Genomic DNA, 21,978 nt, shown 5'->3' on the forward strand with positions numbered 1-21,978 from the left:
CATCTGTGGGCAGAGAAGGTCCAGTTTGTCCATCACCATTATCATGATACCAGGACTGGTCAGTTGGTTAAGGAGGGGCCTAGGAGATCTTTCACTTGTAAAGACTCCTTATGTATAATTCATTTGGAAAGTGGTTTGAAAAAGTATAAATATCCTGTATTCTAATGATCATCCTCTGAACATTTTATCACCAATTAATTACCCCTGCCTGGGTCTGTTGTCGTATTTTGTGGGTGGCAAGCCATCCAGGTGCCGAGGCAAGAGACTGAGGGCATGAGCTGTTCCAGTATAATAAAATATATAAAACAACAAGAGTTATACTAGATCTAGATCATAGACATGAGTATATATGAATATTATTAATCATTAGTTTGTAGCAATTACTCTTTATTCCAATATTGTAATAATCCTCGCTCTGTAATCATAATCTAGGAAAAACCAGGCCATACAGAGATAGGAGCTGAGGGGACACAGTGAGAAGTGACCAGAAGAGTGCGAGCCTTCTGTTATGCCCGGAGAGGGCCACCAGAGGGCTCCTTGGTCTAGTGGTAATGCCAGTATCTGGGAAGATGCCCATTGCCAAGAGGACTGTGGTCTAGCGGTAGCCTCAGTGTCAAGGAAAAACACCCACTACTTAGTGGATGGGGTAAGGGAGTCTCCCTTTCCCCCAGGGAGTTTAGAGAAGACTCTACTCCTCCACCTCTTGTGGAGGGCCTGACATCAGTCAGGCCCACCTGCAGTTATCCAGAGGCCTAACCATCTCCCTGTGATGCTGTGCTTCAGTGGTCATGCTCCTAGTCTGCCTTCATGTTGCATCCTGTACACCTGGCTCTGCCTTTTAGATAGCAGTAGCAAAATTAGTGAAAGTACTAAAAGTCTCTGATATGCAGAAATAATGGTGTAAGCTGTCTCTCTGTCTCTCTGCCTTGGCTGCCAGGCAGGGAAGGACCCCCTGTCCAGTGGACACGTGACCCACGTGACCTTACCTATCATTGGAGATGACTCACACTCTTTACCTTGCCCCTTTTGCTTTGTGTCCAATAAATAACAGCGCAGCCAGACATTTGGGGCCACTACTGGTCTCCGCAACTTGGTGGTAGTGGTCCCCCGGGCCCAGCTGCCTTTTCTTTTATCTCTTTATCTTGTGTCTTTATTTCTACACTCTCTCGTCTCTGCACATAGGGAGAGACCCACTGACCCTGTGGGGCTGGTCCCTACAATATTTATGTTTGTACACTGGAAATTTTCTATCTCAATGATTAGTATATACTTGTTTTTGCTGGCATTCTGTCATAAAAAGAATAGTCCCTGCACAAATTTTAACTTTCATCCAAAATTAATTTTAGCCTATTAATGTTAGAATGTTTAAGTTTTAAATCTGTTTAATTAAAATGTGTTTGCCTATCACTGTGGCCTACTGTATTTTTTACATACAATATTTTAAGCTTTTACTATAATGTTGGTTTTGGTGGATAGGATATGGATTAACAAAAACATTCTTATTTCCCTGTTTATATCTAAACTCTCCCGTATTTTAGTCTATATTTACCATATGTAGTAAAGTGTATTTACTGTATTTTCTTGTCTATGTGATTTGTTTTCTTTGTGTGTTTGTGTTTGTGTGTGTGTGTCTGTGTGTGTGTGCCTTTTGTTTATTTAGGAAAAGTTGTATAGCTTATGTTTAACAGTGCACTAAAAACATTTTGACATCACTCGTCCCCTTTTAACTTGACACACTTCTAGTATATGGTTTATAAATGTTAAATTATATCTTTCAACTTCAAATTTTTACCACTATGACAACCAAAGACATTATTTTCCTCTTCTCTGACCTCTTTACAGCACCATTTTTTATAGTGTTAGTTCAACCTAAGCATATGCCAGTGACAGCCTGTGTTTCCCACCTTGTCTCCACCTTGGCTTTTGGTTTAGATCCACAGTTAAATATATTAATGCTCATGAGCTATTCATAAGCGCATGTCCTAGGCATTACTCGTTGAGAGGAATTCATCCTTAACAGAGTCCTCATGAGGGAATCAGTTCTCGCTGATTTGCTTGCTTAATCACCTTTTCCCGCTGCCTTGGTATACGGATTGCATCACTGGATATAAGGTACTTGCCAAAAATGATTTTTCTTGAGATTTTAGGAAATATTATCTTGCTTTGGGTACCGGCATGATGTGTGTTCTCATTCTGGGATTCTACTTTGTTCTACCAGGACCTCTAATTTCTGCCAGTTACTTCATTCGTTCTCTTCACCACGAGTATCTAGGGGATAATTCCTTTGTCCAGGCCTCTCCTTCCCTCTCCCTGTAATTCTGCCTTTCCAAGGTTGGCACCTCTGGTCCTCTGCACTCCTTAATTTCAATTAGGAAGCCCTTGATTGGTTAAGTTTTAAAAGTTAGTTTGAAATTCAGCTATTATCCTATCCTAATTCTTTAAAGGCAGAACTTCAATAGTATAAAGAGGGAGACAGAATTATATAGTAGAGCACCCCCATAATCACTGGCCAGCTTCAACAATTATCATTGAATAGCTGAACTTTTAAAACTACAAAACTTCCTACTTACCTATGTAATATGTCTATACATATATATTAATATACATGTATGTATATGTATATGGCATGTACATGTGTGTGTATATATACATTTGGACATGAGATTATGGAGGCAGAAATTCCTAAGATGGAGAGGTGGATACCCAGGAAAGCATTTCCTTCTTATTAGGCCCTTTCCTTCTCCTCTGGCCTTTGGTTGATTGAATGAGGCCCACCCACCACAGGGAGGGCAATCTGCTTCACTTAGTCTGCCTATTCTGGTGTTAATGTCATCCAGAAGCACCCTCCAGCACACAGCCAGAATAACGTTGAACCAAATGCCCTGGCACACTGGGGCTCAGTCACAGTGACCCACACAATTAACCATGACACAACTCCTTTGTGATATGTGTGATTTTCACATTTTTCTCCCAATCTGTAGCTTATATTTTTATTCTATTAACAGTGGCTGGTACTGACCAAGAATTTTTAATTTGTGTAAAGCTGAATTTATCAATGTTTTCTTTAATAGTTTGTGTTGATGTGATAACTAAGAATACTTTGCCTAACTCCATATCATGAAGATTTTTTCATGTTTTCTACTGTAAGTTTTCTAGTTTTGCAGTTTACATTTAGTGCTATAATCAGCTTTGAGTTACTTTTAGTGCAAGTATGGAGGTTTAAGTGGATTTTTTTCTTTTTTTGTTGTTTTTTCTTCAACTTTTGTTTTAATTTCAGAGGTACATGTGCAGGATGTACACGTAAATGTGTACCATGGTGGTTTGCTGCACAGATCATCCCATCACCTAGCTATTAAGCCCAGCATCCACTAGCTAGTCTTCCTAATGATTTCTTTCCCCCCAACCCTGCCTCTCAACAGGTGTCAGTGTGTGTCATTCCCCGCCATGTGTCCATGTGTTCTCATCATTCAGCTCCCACTTATAAGTGAGAACATGTGGTGTTGTTTTTCTGTTCCTGTGTTAGTTTGCTGAGCATAATGGCTTCCAACTCCATTCATGTCCCTGCAAAGGACATGATCTCATTCCTTTTTATGGCTGCATAGTATTCTATAGTGTATATATACCACTTTTTCTTCATCCAGTCTGTCATTGATGGGCATTTAAGTTGATTCCATGTCTTTGCTATTTTGAATAGTGCTGCAATGGACATATGCCAGCATGTATCTTTATAACAGAATGACTTATATTCCTTTGGGTATATACCCAGTAGTGGGATTACTGGTCAAATGGTATTTCTGCCTGTAGGTCTTTGAGGAATAGCCACACTGTCTTTCCCAATGGTTGGACTAACTTACACTCCCACCAACAGTGTAAAAGCATTCCTTTTTCTATGCAACCTTGCCAACATCTGTTATGGATTTTTTTCTATTTTTGCCTATGGATGTCCACTTTTTCAGCAGAATTTGTTAACAGGACAAGCTTTCTCCCCTGAATTGTTTTGAACCATTGTCCGCCCATTGGCGGGGATGAGACTGGAGACAGGACTGTCCTATCATTGGAGGGACAGGGCTTGAAATAGGGCAGGTCTTATGGAAAAGAAAAGGAACACATATTTTTTCAATGAGGCAGAGGAAAGCCCCAAGCACAAGTGGGGTACTCCCTACCCCCATGTGTGGCACACTCGCCTCTGCTCTCTCTGCCTCTCCTGCTGCACAAGCTTGGGTGTATATAGACACTGAGGCCGAGTTGTGCCACTGGGCACATTTGGGCATTGACATCAAATGTGTGGCATCAAATCTCAGAATCTCAAACAGGCAAGTGACAGGAAAAATGAGACACAATAAAGAATGAAATAATTCAGTTGAAAATGACACACATATTAGAAATAGCAGACAAGGACATTACAGCAGTTATTATAATTTTAATTAAGTGAAGAAGTGGGAGATATTTTTAAATATAAAATTCCATAAGTGAAAACTGCAATTTACAGTCTGAAGTTTAAAAAAATACACTTGATTAAACATTGCAGAAGAAAAGATTAATGAACTAGAAGGAGTAGTAGAAGAAACTAACACAAATGAAACATGCAAAGAAAAATGAATTGAAAACATAAAAAGCCCATCAATGGGAAGCTTAAACACCCTACTGTAGGAGTAAATGGAATCCCTGAGGAGAATGGAGTGGGTAACAGGGATAGAAAAATATTTAAAACACACTGGATGGAAGCTTTCTAAGCTTCATGAAAACCATAAACTGCAAATATCCCAGAAACATAATGTATCCTAAGGACAAGAAACATGAAGAAAACTACACTAAGGAACACCATATTCAAATTGATCAAAACCAGTGATGAAGAGAAAATCCTAAGAGGGCTAAAAGGGGGAACAAATATGTTATATACTGAGGACTAAATGTAAGGATGGCATCTGATTTCTCATCAGAAACATTACAAACAAGAAGTTTGCAATACTTTTAAGTACTGCAAAAAAAGTCAACCTAGAATTCTATACCCCCTGAAAATCTCTTTCAAAAATGAAGATGAGGTGGGGTACAGTGGCTCACACCTGTAATCCTAGCACTTTGGGAGGCCGAGGCAGGCGGATCACGAGGTCAGGAGTTCGAGACCAGCCTGGCCAATATGGTGAAACCCTGTCTCTACTAAAAATATAAAAATTAATCGGTGTGGTGGTGGGCACCTGTAGTCTCAGCTACTCGGGAGGCTGAGGCAGAATTGCTTGAAATCGGGAGTTGGAGGTTACAGTGAGCTGAGATCACACCATTGCCCTCCAGCCTGGGCAACAGAGTGAGACTGCATCTCAAAAAAAAAAAAAAAGAAGAAGATGAGCAAAAATGGTTTGGAAAGAAAACAAATTATCTCAATTTGTAGATGACATGATCCTATATAGAGAAAATACCAAATAATACACACACACACACACACACCACACACACATTACTGGAGTTAATAAACTAATTCGGCAAACTTGTAGCACACAAGATAAATGGACAAAAACCAGTTGCTTTAGCAATGAAAAAAATTTTAAAGGAAAATTAATATATTTCATTTATAATAGCACCCATAAGAATAACACATCTAGGAATAAATTTAAGAAGGTGAAATACTTGTACACTGAAAACTACCTAACATTGCTTAAAGAGATTAAAGAAGAACTAAAAAAATGGAAAGACATACTGTGTCCATGGTTGGAAGATTTAACATAGTTAAGATGGAAATGCAACTCAAAACAATCTACAGATTCAGTGTAATCTTATTCAAATTCCAGTGGCCTGTTTTTTCAGAAATTAAAAAAACAGAACTTTTTATTTGAAAGAAATTGCAAGTATCTGCAAACAGCAAAAGGAATCTTGAAAAATACGATAAATAACTTATAGTCCAAAGATCTTTTTTATTTTAATTTTTTAAATTTGTTTTTGAAATGGAGTCTCACTCTGTCATCCATGCTGGAGTGCAGTGGCATGATCTCTGTTCATTGTAACCTCCGTCTCCCAGGTTAAAATGACTCCCTTGCCTCAGACTCCTGAGTTGCTGGGACCACAGGTATCCACCAGCACTCCCGGCTAATTCTTTGCATTTTTAGTGGAGACGAATGGGTTTCACCACATTTGCCAGTCTGGTCTCGAACTCCTGACTTCAGGTGATCCACTCTCACCTCGGCCTCCTAAAGTGCTGGGATTACAGGCCTGAGCCACCACACCTAGCCTCCAAAGATCTTGTATTGCTCTCAGCAATATTGTGTAGTCTTCAGTGTACAGGTGTTCACATCTTTTGCTATGTAGTTCATATTTTTTAATGGTATTGTTAATGTTTGTTGAAAGGAATCTTTTAAAAATTTTTATTAAAATGCTATATTATTAAAGTCTACAACATGATGGCTTGATATACATATTCATAATGAACTAATGGCTACAGTCAGGCTTATTAGCATATCCACCTTCTCACATAGTTCCTTTTTTAGTGTAGTGAGAACACTTATGATCTACTCTTTCAGCAAACTTCAAATATACAATACGGCATTAACAATAATTCTCGGGCCGGGCGCAGTGGCTCACGCTTGTAATCCCAGCACTTTGGGAAGCCGAGGCGGGCGGATCACGAGGTCAGGAGATCGAAACCACAGTGAAACCCCGTCTCTACTAAAAATACAAAAAATTAGCCGGGCGTAGTGGCGGGCGCCTGTAGTCCCAGCTACTCGGAGAGGCTGAGGCAGGAGAATGGCGTGAACCCGGGAGGCGGAGCTTGCAGTGAGCCGAGATCACGCCACTGCACTCCAGCCTGGGTGACAGAGCGAGACTCCGTCTCCAAAAAAAAAAAAAAAAAAAAAAAAAAAAAAAACAATAATTCTCATGCTGTACATTAGATCTCTAAAACTCAGTCTGTAATCAAAAGCAGGTCAGTTGCTCACCACATGTAGAGTCCAGTTAAGTGTGAGGCCCACTACAAAAAAAGTGAATTTATTTCCAAAGGTAGCTTGGGGGAAGAAGCACAAAACCTCTCTGTTTAAATGTGTCACTTCACCTTTGGAGCAAAAAGTGGATATTTTTATTAGGTAAATGGGGAAGTGAGCAAGGACAGGGGGTCTCCCTGCTCCTAGGCAGTTATCCACTGGGCAGCCAAGGTGGTGCCTTTCTGGTCAGAAGTAAGTTGTAAAAGTGGCCAAGTGGGCCTGCTTTCGACATGCCCTCCTAGTGGGTGTAAGTTCTGAGGTGACCCTTCATTCACCATCGGCAGACACTTAGGCTGTTTTCATGTCTTGACTACTGTGAAGAATGCTGTGATAAACACGGGGGTGCAAATAGCTCTTTGAGATACTGACTTCATTTCCTTTGATTATATACCCAGAAGTTGGATTGTTACGTTGTTTGGTCGTTCTGTTTGTAATGTTTTGAGGAGTCTCCACAGTGTTTTCCATAATGGCTGCACCAATTTACATTCCCACCAACAATATACAAGAGTTCCCGTTTCTCCACACCCTTGCTAACACTTACTTGTTTTTCTGATAATAACCACCCTGATGGCTGTGAGGTGCTGTTTCATTGTGGTTTTGACCTGCGTTTCCCTGAGGATTACTTATGTTGAGCACCTTTTCATATACCTGTTGGCTATTTTGTATGTGTTCCTTGGACAAATGTCTATTCAGATCCTTTGCCCATATTTTAATCAGGTTATTTGTTGTTTTGGCTATTGAATTTTGTGAGTTCTGTATATATTTCGGATATTAACCCCTTACCCTATTGATGGGTTGCAAATATTTTCTCCCATTCCATAGGTTGCCTTTTCTTTTCTTTTTTTTTTTTTATTGTTTCCTTTGCTGTTCAGAAGCTTAGTTTGATGCAATCCCACTTGCCTAGTTCTGCTTTTATTTCCTGTACTTTTGGTGCCATACACAAAAAAATCATTTCCAAGACCAATGTCAAAGAGTTTTTTCTCTATGGTTTCTTCTAGGAATGTTAATGTTTCACATCTTACATTGAAGTTTTGAAAGGAGGCTGGGCGTGGTGGCTCACACCTGTAATCCCAGAACTTAGGGAGGCCGAAGGGGGTGGATCACTTGAGGTAAGGAGTTTGAGACTAGCCTGGCCAACATGGTGAAACCCATCTCTACTAAAAATACAAGAATTTGCTGGGCCTGATGGCCCAAGCCTGTATTCCCAGCTACTCAGGAGCCTGAGGCAGGAGAATCAGTTGAACCTGGGAGGCAGAGGTTGCAGTGAGCAGAGATCACACCACTGCAACCCAGTCTGGTGACAGAGTGAGACTCCCTCTTAAAAAAAAAAAAGTTGTGAGAGGAAAAAAAATCTCAACACTCCAAACTCACTATGCTAAAAGGAAAGGTCAAGCTGGGAACTGGGTCATGCAAACCTGCCTCCCATTTTATTCCTGAATAGAATAGGTAAAATAAAAATAATAAAAATAATAAGTGGAATAGAATAGAATACAAATATAAAGCTACATAACTTTCCCACAATTTGCTTGCAAGGACATCCTTGAGGGCCCCAAGACCTTTACCCTAAAACAGTTCTGTTAAATTTCAACCTGACAATGTAAATTGATAGCTTCTCTTCATAGGTACAGGACAACGGAAAACACTCAGTCATCCCCTCGCTCACCTGGACAAACACATAGGTAATTGCTTTCTCTGTCCTATGTTTACATTATCCTATGTGAAAATGCAGATTCACTGAGCGAGACAAATACTAAGTGATTGTGTATTTACACCCACCCCCCACATGTAAACAGCTGATCAAAGACTCAAAAGAATTGCAACCAGATGCAACAGCTTGCCTCGTATCTACCCACACCCTTTAAAAAATGTCTTCCTCTTTCCCCACTACCTGCCATTTTCCCACTAAATATTGAGGTCCCCAGACCCTCTTTGGGTAAAAAGTGGACCACAGTTTTTCCTGTGGATCTATGTTCTTTTCTGGGCACATCCTTAATCTTGGTAAATAACCCTCCTAAAATAATGGAGACTTGCCTTGATCATTTTTTTTTTTATTTACAAAGTTTTAATCCATTTCAAGTTAATTAAGTATATAAGACAAGAGTTCAGTTTCCTTCTTTTGCATCATGTGGACATCCAGTTTTCCCAGGACCATTTTATAGGTGAGACTTTGCTATCCCTATCGTGTTTTCTTGGTGTCTCTGTCAAAGATTAGTTGACCATCTATGGGTGGCTTTATTCCTAGGCGTGACAGGTCACCTTCCAAAGATTTACTTATCTCTTCATAAGAGTATATTTCTCAGGAGTTTCATTGCTAAGTGTTGACAAGGAAAATAAACTGGAATGCTTTTCTTTCTTTTCAGGCCAACCTCCACTGAAGGGAGATAATAGCAACTGGAAGGAACACTGTGTCCTTTTTCCCACAGAAAAAAAAATATCCAGGAAAAATTTTTAGGCATAGCTTGCAAATCAGCAGTTCTGTTTTCTTCCTTTGAGAAAAGGCATGCCGTTTTCTCCCAGCGTTGCTGATGAGTCAGTCCCAGATTTCAGCGGCATAGCTGAGAGTATTATTCCTAGAAATAGCATGCCTGCAATTCTCTCTGGAATCATAACCTACATATGAGCATGCCTTGTGTTTGCTTCCATGTCCGCTATTTCCATTTACTACCCCTATCACCTACATCCTTCCCACAATGATTGAGCCAGGTCAGGTGGATTGCTTAACCTGGAGGCAGGGTCAAGGAGAAACACAAGCGTGGCTATAATGGGGCAGCATCTAAAGTTAGACCTAATTTGTCTACATACAATTACAACTTAGCTTGAAGTACCATTATGAATATGCAGTGTCAAATTCAACAGTATTGGTATGGTATACTTTTTGCATTGATAGCAACTTCTCTTTCAGAAATGTTTAGGCCTAGGAATGGGACCATGGAATCAGGTAAAATGAAAGGAAAACTGTGTGAGGTTGGAGAGATACTAAGCTAAGTCAGACTGAGTTGTAATTATATAAGTGTATTCTCCCCTAGCTCCTCCAATTCCACCTGCTGAATGTAGAAATCATTTCAGTGTAGTTCCATTTTCCTGGCCATTTAGTTCAATCTGAGGACACAGTGACTGAAACAGTTAACTCCTACTTTCAAGCTTTTTCTATAACCAATTTTAAATACCGTGTGTTTCAATCGCACATTCCCATTTACAGTGGGACCATCACTACTAGTGAGGGTGATAATGTGGTATGTCCAAATAATATATGTTTCTTTGTCTATTTCTATACTCAGGGTGTTAGCAGTTGGCTGCTAGTCTAGCTGTAACCAAAAAATAGGAGATCCAACAAATCATAAAAGTGTAGGGTCCCTGGCTTGAGCTTAGATAATGCCAGCCCACCCTTTGGATTCTGCTCGAGCTGAGAATCTCTCTTGGTGTTGCAGGCGGCTAGTTTCCCTGTCATTCCCTTGTGGGGAGTAGGTCTAAATTTCAGATCCAGACACCTTATCTCAGCCACAGCAAAACAAACACACATACAAACACAACTCCACTGCTTTCATGTTTGTAAAAACGTTTACAAACCTGTGAAATGCCTCCAGTCTGCTCTGGACTCCCAAGATGTGTGTTTACTGAGTTATTGAGATGCCCGTCCTCCATTCTATCCACCCTAGGAGGAGACCCTGTAGGAGCTCAACCTAGATCACCTGAGATCCCTATTAGCCCATCTGTATAATCCTTCCCTGCTTTTGCTGCTGTGTTTTTCTTCCAAAGATTCTTCTGAGAAGAACTATCCTTGGGCAACTGGAGCCACTTTATACCCAGGTCCCAAAGAATGGGACATATCTGGGAGTAAGGGACCCACACATCCCATTCATCTCTCCCAAGGCACTTAGCCAATCACTAACAGGTGCAGGAGTATAAAATCTGTTTCCTGAGCTAGGAGAGGATAACTCTTAAACTTCACTTACCACCAAGTTCCTTGCCAATATCTGGACAAAACTCCCCCAGGGGACTTAGCCTAAGATCACACATACACAGCAATCAACTCAAAATAGATCACAGACCTAAATGATAGACCTAAAATATATAATTTCAAGAGAAATCCATGGGAGAAAATCGTTGTGGCTTTGAGTTAAGCAAAAAGTCCTAAGACACTACAGAAAAAACGTAAGGCATAAGAGAAAAATATTAGTTGGATTTTATCACAATTTAAAAATTCTGTGCTTCAAAAGGCACTATTTAGAGAAAACTAGATAAGCCACAGAGTAGGAGCAAATATTTGTAATTAAATATGTAATAAAAAACACTTCTATTCACAATACCTAAAGAAGTTTTTCAACTTAATATAAAGCAACACAATTGACCAGGTGCAGTGACTCATGCTTGTAATGCCAGCACTTTGGGAGGCTGAGGTGGGTGGATCATCTGAGCTCAGGAGTTGAAGACCAGTCTGGGCAATCTAGCGAAACCCTGTCTCTACCAAAAATACAAAAAATTAGCCGGATATTGTGGCAGGCATCTGTAGTCTCAGCAACTAGGGAAGCTGAGGTGGGAGGATCACTTGAACCTGGGAGGCGGAGGTTTCAGTGAACTGAGATCGTGCCACTGCACTCCAGCCTGGATGACAGAGTGAGACTCTGTCTGAAATAATAATAATAATAATAAGGCAGGTGCAGTGGCTCACACCTGTATTCCCAGCACTTTGGGAGGCTGAGGTGGGCAGATCACCTGAGGTCAGGAGTTCAAGACCTGACTTGATTACAGTGGTGCAATTTTGGCTCACTGCAACCTCTGTCTCCTGGGTTCAGGCGATTCTCCTGCCTCAGCCTCCCAAGTAGCTGGAACTACAGGCACGTGCCACCATGCCTGGCTAATTTTTATATTTTTAGTAGATACAGGGTTTTGCCATGTTGGCCAGGCTGGTCTCGAACTCCTGACCTCAGGTGATCTGCCCACCTCGGCCTCCCAAAGTGCTGGGATTACAGGAGTGAGCCACCATGCCCAGCTGATTGGTGAGATTTTGATGCACCTACCTCCTGAGCAGTATACTCTAAACCCAAATTTTAGTCTTTTATCCCTCCCCCCTTTCCACCCTTTCCCCCTGAGTCCCCAAAGTCCATTGTGTCATTCTTATGCTTTTGCCTCCTCATAGCTTAGCTCCCACTTACAAGTCAGAACATATGATGTTTTGTTTTTCATTCCTGAGTTATTTCACTTAGAATAATAGTCTCCAATCCCCTCCAGGTTGCTGTGAATGCCATTAATTCATTCCTTCTTATGGCTGAGTAGTATTTCATCATTCATTCATATATATATATATATATATATATATATATATATATATACATATATACGTATATATATATACACATATATACATATATACATATATATACACATATATACATATATATACATATATATATACACATATATACATATATATACATATATATACACATATATACATATATATATACATATATATATATATATTTTGTTTGTTTGTTTGTTTTGTTTTAAACCATAGTTTCTTTATCCACTCGTTGATTTATGGCATTTGGGTTGGTTCCCCATTTTTGCAATTGTGAATTGTGCTGCTATAAACACGTGTGAGCAAATATCTTTTTCATAGAATGACTTCTTTTCCTCTGGGTAGATACCCTGTAGTAGGATTACTGGATCAAATGGTAGTTCTGGCCGGGCACGGTGGCTCACGCCTGTAATCCCAGCACTTTGGGAGGCCAAGACAGCGGATCACGAGGTCAGGAGATGGAGACCATCCTGGCTAATATGGTGAAACCCTATCTCTACTAAAAATACAAAAAATTTGCTGGGCGTGGTGGCGGGCGCCTGTAGTCCCAGCTACTCGGGAGGCTGAGGCAGGAGAATGACGTGAACCCGAGAGGCAGAGCTTGCAGAGAGAGGAGATCACGCCACTGCACTCCAGCCTGAGCAACAGAGCGAAACTCCGTCTCCAAAAAAAAAAAGGTAGTTCTACTTTTAGTTCTTCAGGGAATCTCCACACTGTTTTCCATAGTGGTTGTACTAGTTTACATTCCCACCAGCAGTGTAGAAGTGTTCCCTTTTCACTGCATCCACGCCAACATCTGTTGTTTTTTGATTATGGCCATTCTTGCAGAAGTAAGGTGGTATTGCATTGTGGTGTTGATTTGCATGGAAATGCAAATTAAAACAACAATAAGATACCACTTTACGCCCACTAATGTGGCTATGTTAAAAAAATACAGAGAACATTAACTGTTACTGAGAATGCGGAGAAAATGGAACCCTCATATATTGCTGGGAAGAATGTAAAATGATACAACCACTTTGGAATCCAGTTTGACAGTGTTTTAAAAAATTAAACAGAAGCTTGCCATACTACTCAGCTATTCCACACCTAGAAATCTATCCAAGGTAAATGAAAATATAGGTGCACAGAAAACTTCTTTGGAAATGTTCATGGCAGTATTATTCATAATAGCAAAAACTAACTCCAACTCAAATGTCCATCACTGGTAGATGGATAAATAAAATGTGGCATTATCTGTACAATGTAATTCTATTTAGCAATAAGAAGGAAAAAATCTGACACCTGCCACAGTATGGATGAATCTTAAAGCATTATGCTAAGTGAAACAAGTTAGTCACAAAAGACTACATATTGTTTCATGCCATTTATATGAAAAAGATAAATTTGTAGACAGAAAACAGATAAATTGTTGGATGAGGTTAGAGGAGGGAGTAGGATTTGCTACAGTGGCAGTGGAAAAATTTGGGAAGGTAAAGGACATGTTCTAAAAGTGGATTATGGTACAGGTTGAGAAACTCCATACAATAGAATCACATATTTACAATGGGTAAAATTTTTGTACGTAAATTTAATTGAAAGGAAAAAGATAAGGACAAGACAGCCCTAAATCAAAGGGTTGTGGTGTCCTCTGATCCTGTGATGAACATTGCATATTGAGATGCAACAATCTGGAATGAGAGCAAATGGTTACTTAGAAGGTGACTTCTGATGTCACATGCTTGAGGAAGGGATTCAGTGCCTGTGTCTTCAGCCTCTGACCCTGGCAGTTCCCCTGGAATCTAGAGCATCAATGCGGTGAGTGAAGGTACCCTTTGCCTTCCAGGGAGTGCAAGGTGAGCAGTGGCACCATGTGAAGATCTGGGAAAATCAGTTTGCTGGGAGAAGCTTCATGAACACCCTGGGTGATGAAAGGAGGAAATCATGAGGAGGAAATGAGGGCTGCAGGATGAAGTGGCTGCTTGAAACATAAAAGCTGCTCAAAAGTCTTTATAGGTTATGAGTAGGTTCTGTTCCTAAGTGGGCTCAAACCAGCAACCTTTTGCTTAACAGAAGGCACCACAGAGAAGAACTACTGTGAATTTATATGCTAATATTATGGAATGACAACATACTCCCTACCCCCAAAACTATGTCATTGATTTTAATTTTTACCTTTGTTATTTACTTTCTTCCTAGTTGGAAATTAATTTGTTCTTTTGTAGTTTCTTAAAGTAAAGCTGAGGTCACTGATTTGAAAGCATTTTTTTGGCTATTTTATTTTATTTTTTATTTTATTTCCAGAGGTTTTGGGGGAACAGGTGGTATTTGGTTACATGAGTAAGTTCTTTTGTGGTGATTTGTGAGATTTTGGTGCTTCCATCACTGGAGCCCTATATGCTGATTTTTTTTTCATTTTTAATGTGGACCTTTATGCTATAAATCCCCCTTCTTCATTTTGATATATTGTGTTTTCACTTTCATTCTTTTCAAAAAAATTTCTAATTTTGCTGTTGATTTAGTCTTTGATCCATGGGTAATTTATAAGTATTTTCCTCATTTTCCAAATATTTGTTGGAATTTTGCAAAAGTCTTTCTTCTGTTGATTTCTAACTAAATTCCATTGTTATCCAAGAACACATCTTTATGACTTGAATTCTTTTAAATCTTTTGAGCCTTGTTTTGTGGCCCAAAATATAGTGTGTCTTGGTCAATGGTGCGTGTGCATTTGAGTAAAATATGTCTTATGCTCTTTTTGGGTGCAGTGCTCTACAAACATTATTCAAGTCAAGTTGGTTAATAGTGTTGTTGATGCCTGCTATAACCTTGTCAATTTTCTGTCTGTTGTATCAATTAATAAGAGAGGGGCATTGGGAACTCTGACAATATGGTGAATTATCTATTTTTCCTTCAGTTCTATTAGTTTTTGCATTATGTACTTTCAAGTTCTGTCATGGTGGGGGGTGATTATTATGTCTTCTTGACAAATTAATTCCTTTATTATGGTGAAATCACCCTATTTATCCCTGGAAATATGGTTTGCTCTGAAATCTACTTCATCTGATATTCATATAGCAGCTTCTTTCTCCTTTTGCTTATGTTTAGCATGGTATATCTTTTTCCATCTTTTTACTTTTATAATTTGTATTTTCATTTATACAGTGCATTTCTTCTAAGCAGCACATAGTTAATCTTGTTTTTATCCAGTGTGACAATCTCTGCATTTTAATTGGTGTTTTTAGACCCTTTACATCTAATATAATTATTGAAAGGGCTAGGTTTGAGTTTTACCTTGCTCTTAATTTTCAATTTGTCCATTTTGTTTTTTATTTTTCTGCCATCTTTTGTATTAAACTAATATTTTTATTATTCCATTTCAACTTATTTGTTTATTACCCATTGCTGTTGTTATTTTAGTGGTTGCTTTAGGGATTATATTATATATTTTCTAGTTAACACTGTCTACCTTGTAGTGATATTATGCCACTTCAAATATAGAATTAGGCTGGGCACAGTGGCTCAGACCTGTAATCCCAGCACTTTGGGAGGTGAGGCAGGAGGGTTGCTTGAGCCTAGGAGTTCAACAGCAGCCTGGGCAACATGGTGAGACCCTATCACTACAAAAAATTTGAAAATTAGCCAAGTGTGATAGTGCATGCCTGTAATCCCAGATACTTGGGAGGCTGAGATGGGAGGATCACTGGAGCCCAGGAGGTCAAGGCTGCAGTGAGCTACATTCACGCCACTATGCTCCAGCCTGGGAGACAGAGCAAGACCCTGTTTCAAAAAATACAAAGAAAGAAAGATGGAGTAAGAGCCTTAGAGTATTATATCTCTCTATCTCCCTTCCTGGCCTGTGTGCTATTGTTACAAGAATTTTATTTTATATATTTTTAAATTTTTTTTGAGACAGAGTCTTGCTCTGTCGCCCAGGTTGGAGTGCAGTGGCGCATTCTTGGCTCACCACAACCTCTGCCTCCTGGGTTTGATCGATTCTTTTGCCTCAACCTCCTGAGTAGCTGGGATTACAGGCATGCGCCACCATGCCCAGTTAATTTTTGTATTTCTGGTAGAGACAGGGTTTCACCATGTTGGCCAAGCTGGTCTGGAACTCCTTGTCTCAAGAAATCTGCCCACCTTGGCCTCCCAAATTGCTGGGACTACAGGCCTGAGCCACCATGCCCAGCCAAGAATTTTATTTTTATGTCACAAATTCCACAATCTTTTGTTGGATGCACAGTTTGTGAAGATTTTCTCAAACTCTGTGGGGTTTCTGTTTACACTGCTGATGATTTCTTTTACTGGGTAGAAGCTTTTAAATTTAGTTAAGTCCCATCTACTTATCTATGTTTTTATTGCATTTGCTTTTGGGTTCTTGGTCATGAAGTCTTTGCCTAAGCCAATGTCTAGAAGGGTTTTTCCAATGTTATCTTCTAGAATTTTTATAATTTTATAATTTTTACAATTTCAGGTCTTAGATTCAAGTCTTTGACTATCTTGAGTTGATTTTTGTATGAGGTGAGAGATGAGGATCCTGTTTCATTCTTCTACATATGACTTGCCAATTTTCCCAGTACTATTTGTTGAATAGAGTATATTTTCCCCATTTTATGTTTTTGTTTGCTTTGTGGATAATCAGTTGCTGTAAGTATTTGGCTTCATTTCTGGGTTCTATATTCTGTTTCATTGGTCTATGTCCCTATATTTATACCAATACCATCCTGTTTTGGTGACTATGACCTTATAATATAGTTTGATATCAACAGATAATGTGATGCCTCCAGATTTGTTCTTTTTGCTTAATCTTGCTTTGGCTATGTGGCCTCTTTTTTGGTTGCATTTGAATTTTAGAAATCTACAAGAAACTCAGACAAATCTGCAAGAAGAAAACAAATAATTCCAACAAAAAGTGGGCAAAGAACATGAATAGACAATTCTCAAAAGAAGATATGTACAAGTGGCCAACAAACATGTGAAAAAACATGCTCAACATCACTATCAATCAGGGTGATGCAAATCAAAACCACAATGCAATACCACCTTACTCCAGCTCATCTGGTCTTGTGGCTCCCACCCAGGAAGTGACCCAGCTCAAGAGGCTGCTTTAGCTCTGTATGAATTCATCTCCCACCTGACCAATCAGAACTCCCAACTCACTGGCCCCCACCCACCAAATTATCCTTGAAAACTCTGGTCCCAGAATGCTCGGGAAGACTGAGTAATAATAAATCTCTGGTCTCCCACACAGCTGGCTCTGCATAAATAACTTTCTTTATTGCAATTCCCCTGTCTTGATAAATTGGCTGCGTCTAGGCAGCAGACAAGATGAACCCATCAGGCGGTTACACTCCCTCAAAACCCACTACACACTTTATGATTCAGTTTATATGAAAGTAATGGGCAGGAAAAAACTCACCTGATAGTTTTGGAATCTGTGGAGTATTGTCAGAGTTTGGGGTTGTATTCTACAGATTAAAATTAATCAGTTAAACACCTCCAATAAAATTTCCCCCAAATATTTTTTGCCAAATTTGGGTGACTTCGTTTCTGTCTTTGCACAATATAAAGTGCTAACATGAGGTAAGTGCTAAGGTCTAGAGAAGGCGGTGAAAGAGATGATAAACTCCAGCACCATGCCTGAGTGTCCCCTGTGCTCTGCTGAGGCAGCATGTTTTTGTACATTGCTGTATTTGCAAAAACCCTACAAGATTCACGAAATCGGACAACCATCTGTATAACACTACTAGTGGTAAAACAACTAAGGATGGCTGGTTTGCAGTCATCTGAGCAACCTCTCTAGTTTCATAGATATGGTTTCTCTCTGATATTGAATGGCTTCCAATTTCAAGTAGAATGCTACATCACAAGAATAACGATGTGAAAAGAACTGGTTTCTTTTGTAATGCCAAACGTTCTAGTCAACGTATTAAAAGCCATTATTTGAAGAAGGGTGCACAGGCTCCAGCTGCCCGCCAAAGAGGTCTTCAGCAACACAGGCTAAGAACCCGCTTCTGGCCGGGCATGGTAGCTCACGCCTGTAATCCCAGCACTTGCGGAGGCCGGGGCGGGCGGATCACCTAAGGTCAGGAGTTCGAGATCAGCCTGGCCAAAGTGGTGAAACCCCGTCTCTACTAAAAATACAAAAATTAGCCGGGATGTAATCTCAGCTACTCGGAAGCCTGAGGCAGAAAAATCGCCTCAACCCGGGAAGGGAGGTTGTAGTAAGCAGAGATCGTGCTACTGCACTCCAGCCTGGGCGACAGGGCGAGACTCCGGTTCAAAACAAAAAACAAAACAAAACAGAAATCAAAACCCTCTTCCTTGGGGGAGACCAGGGGCGCGGAAGGGAAGTAAAGGAAGGAGAGGCAAACATCACTTCTCCCGCAGGCTCTGGCAGCATATTGTTCGGCTGAGTGGCGGAGGGTAGGACGGGAAAGCTGACCGGGACGGGGAAGGCGCTGTTGGTGACATCACGGATAGGGCGACTTCTATGTAGATGAGGCAGCGCAGGGGCTGCTGCTTCGCCACCGGCTGCTTCGCCACGAAGGAGTTCCCGTGCTGTGGGAGCGAGTCCAGGACCGCTGGTCGGACCTGAGAGTCCCAGCTGTGTGTCAAGGCTAGGAGGGCTCGAGGGTGAGCGGGGCAAGTGACCGTGCATGTAAAGGGTGAGGCGTATGAGGCTGTGGCCGGGCGGAAGTATGCGGATTCGTAATTAACTAGCAGAGAAAATACTGTGATTGTGTAGGTGGTTTTCTCACAGCGGGGTTTATCCGCTCAATACTGACCCTGCTAATCCCTGCGACTTCCTAAAATGTGAGAAGCTCTACTGTATAGTTTGTGGTAGTGAGGGACTGCGTTCGCATTTTCTCCTTTTTTTTTTTTTTTTTTTTTTTTGTGTGTGTGTGTGCAGCTTCGCAAGACAGACTGCACGCAATGGTTATTTTTAGTTTCTACCGTGTTATATTCTGGACAGCATCCCAAGTGTTTTTCCTTGTATTTAGGAGGTTATGAAACAGGAAGTAACGCATTGTTGTCCTTGCCGCCGGAGAAATTATAAGGTCAGCCGTGGTGAGATTGTTTAACATAAGCTAACTAGCGCGATGGCCCCAGAGCGCTTTCCTTTCTACGTGGGGCTGCTTTTAGCAGAGATTGGCCCATGGTCTCCAGTCTCCTGGGTTCTCACGCTCTGTGAAAATCGTGTTTTTCCGCAGCCTCTAGAGTTACCTTTAACAGCCTCTGCTTCTAACCGCAGCCCCACAGGAGTTTATAGGATTTCTGTGCTGGCGGGGAATGTGTTCTCACCTCATAGAGCCAGGTAGAAACTGTACGCAGACGGGCTCTGTTCTTTGGGATGAAAACAGGGCCTTTGGGGCTCTGTGACCCCCTTCGGTTGTAGACACAACACGCTTACTTTGTGGTTGGGAACGGCTCTGCCCGCGCCCAGGTGCCCTTTCGCATATTCACCGAGGCCCGCAGGTCGAAACCGCAGTCTCATCTGTCAGCAGAATGCCCTGCGATCTACTCCAACTACCCGAACTACCCAGCAATAAAATGGGACACATTATAAAACATGAGATGGCATGGATAATCTCAAAAACATTTAAGCTGAGTGATGAAAGAGTGCATCCTGTGCGGCGCCATCAAGGTGAATTTCTAGAACAGGTAAAACTAACCTGTATAGTGACAGAAACTACATCATTGATTGCTGGGGTCAGGGAAAGCGGGGACTCACTTCAAAGCGCACAAGAGGACCTTTTAGAATAATAGACATGTCATCAAACTTGAAATGGATGCATTGTACCTAGTCACACCTTAATCAACTTAATTGTAAAAAGTAATAAGAAAACCACGCCAGGTGTCGTTGCTGTTGCTGTTTGTGAGCCTGTGGCACCGCTCTTTGGGACTGGAACTTTAAAGATAGCCACAATGGCTGAAAATGATGATAATGAAAAGATGGCTGCCCTGGAGGCCAAAATCTGTCATCAAATTGAGTATTATTTTGGAGACCAATTTGCCACGGGACAAGTTTTTAAGGGAACAGATAAAACTGGACGAAGGCTGGGTATCTTTGGAGATAATGATAAAATTCGACAGGTTGAACCGTCTCACAACAGACTTTAATGTAATTGTGGAAGCATTGAGCAAATCCAAGGCAGAACTCATGAAAATCAGTGAAGATAAAACTAAAATCAGAAGGTCTCCAAGCAAACCCTACCTGAAGTGACTGATGAGTATAAAAATGATGTAAAGAAACAGATCCGTTTGTATTAAAGGCTTCGGAACTGATGCAACTCTTGATGACATAAAAGAATGATTAGAAGATAAAGATCAAGTACTAAATATTCAGATGAGAAGAACATTGCATAAAATATTTAAGGGATCAATTTTTGTTGTGTTTGATAGCTGAATCTGCTAAGAAGTTTGTAGAGACCCCGGCCAGAAGTACAGACACAGGCCTGCTAATACTTTTCAAGGACGATTACTTTGCCAAAAAAAAAAAAAAAAAAAAATAAGAAAGAAGAAGAAAGAAAACAAAATAAAGTGGAAGCTAAATTAAGAGCTAAACAAGAGCAAGAAGCAAATCAAAAGTTAGAAAAGGATGCTGAAATGAAATCTCTAGAAGAGAAGATTGGATGCTTGCTGAAGTTTTCAGGTGATTTAGATGATCAGACCTGTAGAGAAGATTTACACATCCTTTTCTCAAATCATGGTGAAATAAAATGGATAGACTTCATCAGAGGAGCAAAAGGGGATAATTCTATTTGAAGAAAAAGACAAGGAAGCATTGGGTAAAGCCAAAGATGCAAATAATGGTAATCTACAATTACAGAACAAAGAAGTGACTTGGGAAGTACTAGAAGGAGAGGTAGAAAAAGAAGCACTGAAAAAAAATAACAGAAGACCAACAAGAATCCCTAAACATATGGAAGTCAAAAGGACACACATTTAAAGGAAAAAGGAAAGGGTAATAAAGTTGCCCATCCTGGGTCTGGTAAAGAAAAAGTACAGTTTCAGGGCAAGAAAATGAAATTTGCTAATGATGATGAGCATGATGAAAATGGTGCAACTGGACATATGAAAAGATCAGGAGAAGAAACAGACAAAGAAGAACCTGTGTCCAAACAACAGAAAAGAGAAAATGGTGCTGGAGACCAGTAGTTTAGTAAACCAATCTTTTATTCATTTTAAATAGGTTTTAAACTGCTTTTGTTTATGGGGGCTTTTAAAAGGAAAACCGAATTAGGTTCACTTCAATGTCCACCTGTGAGAAAGGAAAAGTTTCTTTATTGTTTAAGTTGTCTTTTTTTTGTTATCCAAATGAGAATTTTTTTGAATGCATAGTTCTTTTTGTGTTATTTCAGATGATTCAAATATCAGAAGGAAGATTCTTCCACTAAATTGCCTTTGTAATATGAGAGTATATTAGTACAAACTAATAAAATATATACTATATGAAAAGAGAAAAAAACTCTAAATCTTAATGTCTTCTACTTAATTTAGTGTATGTTTAGTCTTAGAAAGATGTCTCTCTGTGATTGAGAGTTCAGGAATTCCTTGATTTCTGTTTCTGTCTCTTTGTCTTCAGTTAAATTCATGCACTATTAAATGGAATCTGTGTAAAATAGAGTCTAAGCTCAATTTTATGAAAGCATATATATACTTATATATAATGTATATAAACTAGAAGTATATATATACTTTTATAAGTATATAATATATATATGACACTAACAA

The 21,978-nt window shown here is 40.0% G+C and overlaps 1 pseudogene; it reads left to right on the forward strand.

Annotated features, from left to right (window-relative positions):
• Nucleotides 1-19,119: 19,119 nt before the first annotated feature.
• On the forward strand, nucleotides 19,120-21,629 carry LOC134734679 (lupus La protein-like; annotated as a pseudogene).
• The last annotated feature ends 349 nt before the right edge of the window (nucleotides 21,630-21,978 follow it).

Source organism: Symphalangus syndactylus, chromosome 12 (genome assembly GCF_028878055.3).
Source record: "Symphalangus syndactylus isolate Jambi chromosome 12, NHGRI_mSymSyn1-v2.1_pri, whole genome shotgun sequence".
NCBI classification, from domain to species: Eukaryota; Metazoa; Chordata; class Mammalia; order Primates; family Hylobatidae; genus Symphalangus; species Symphalangus syndactylus.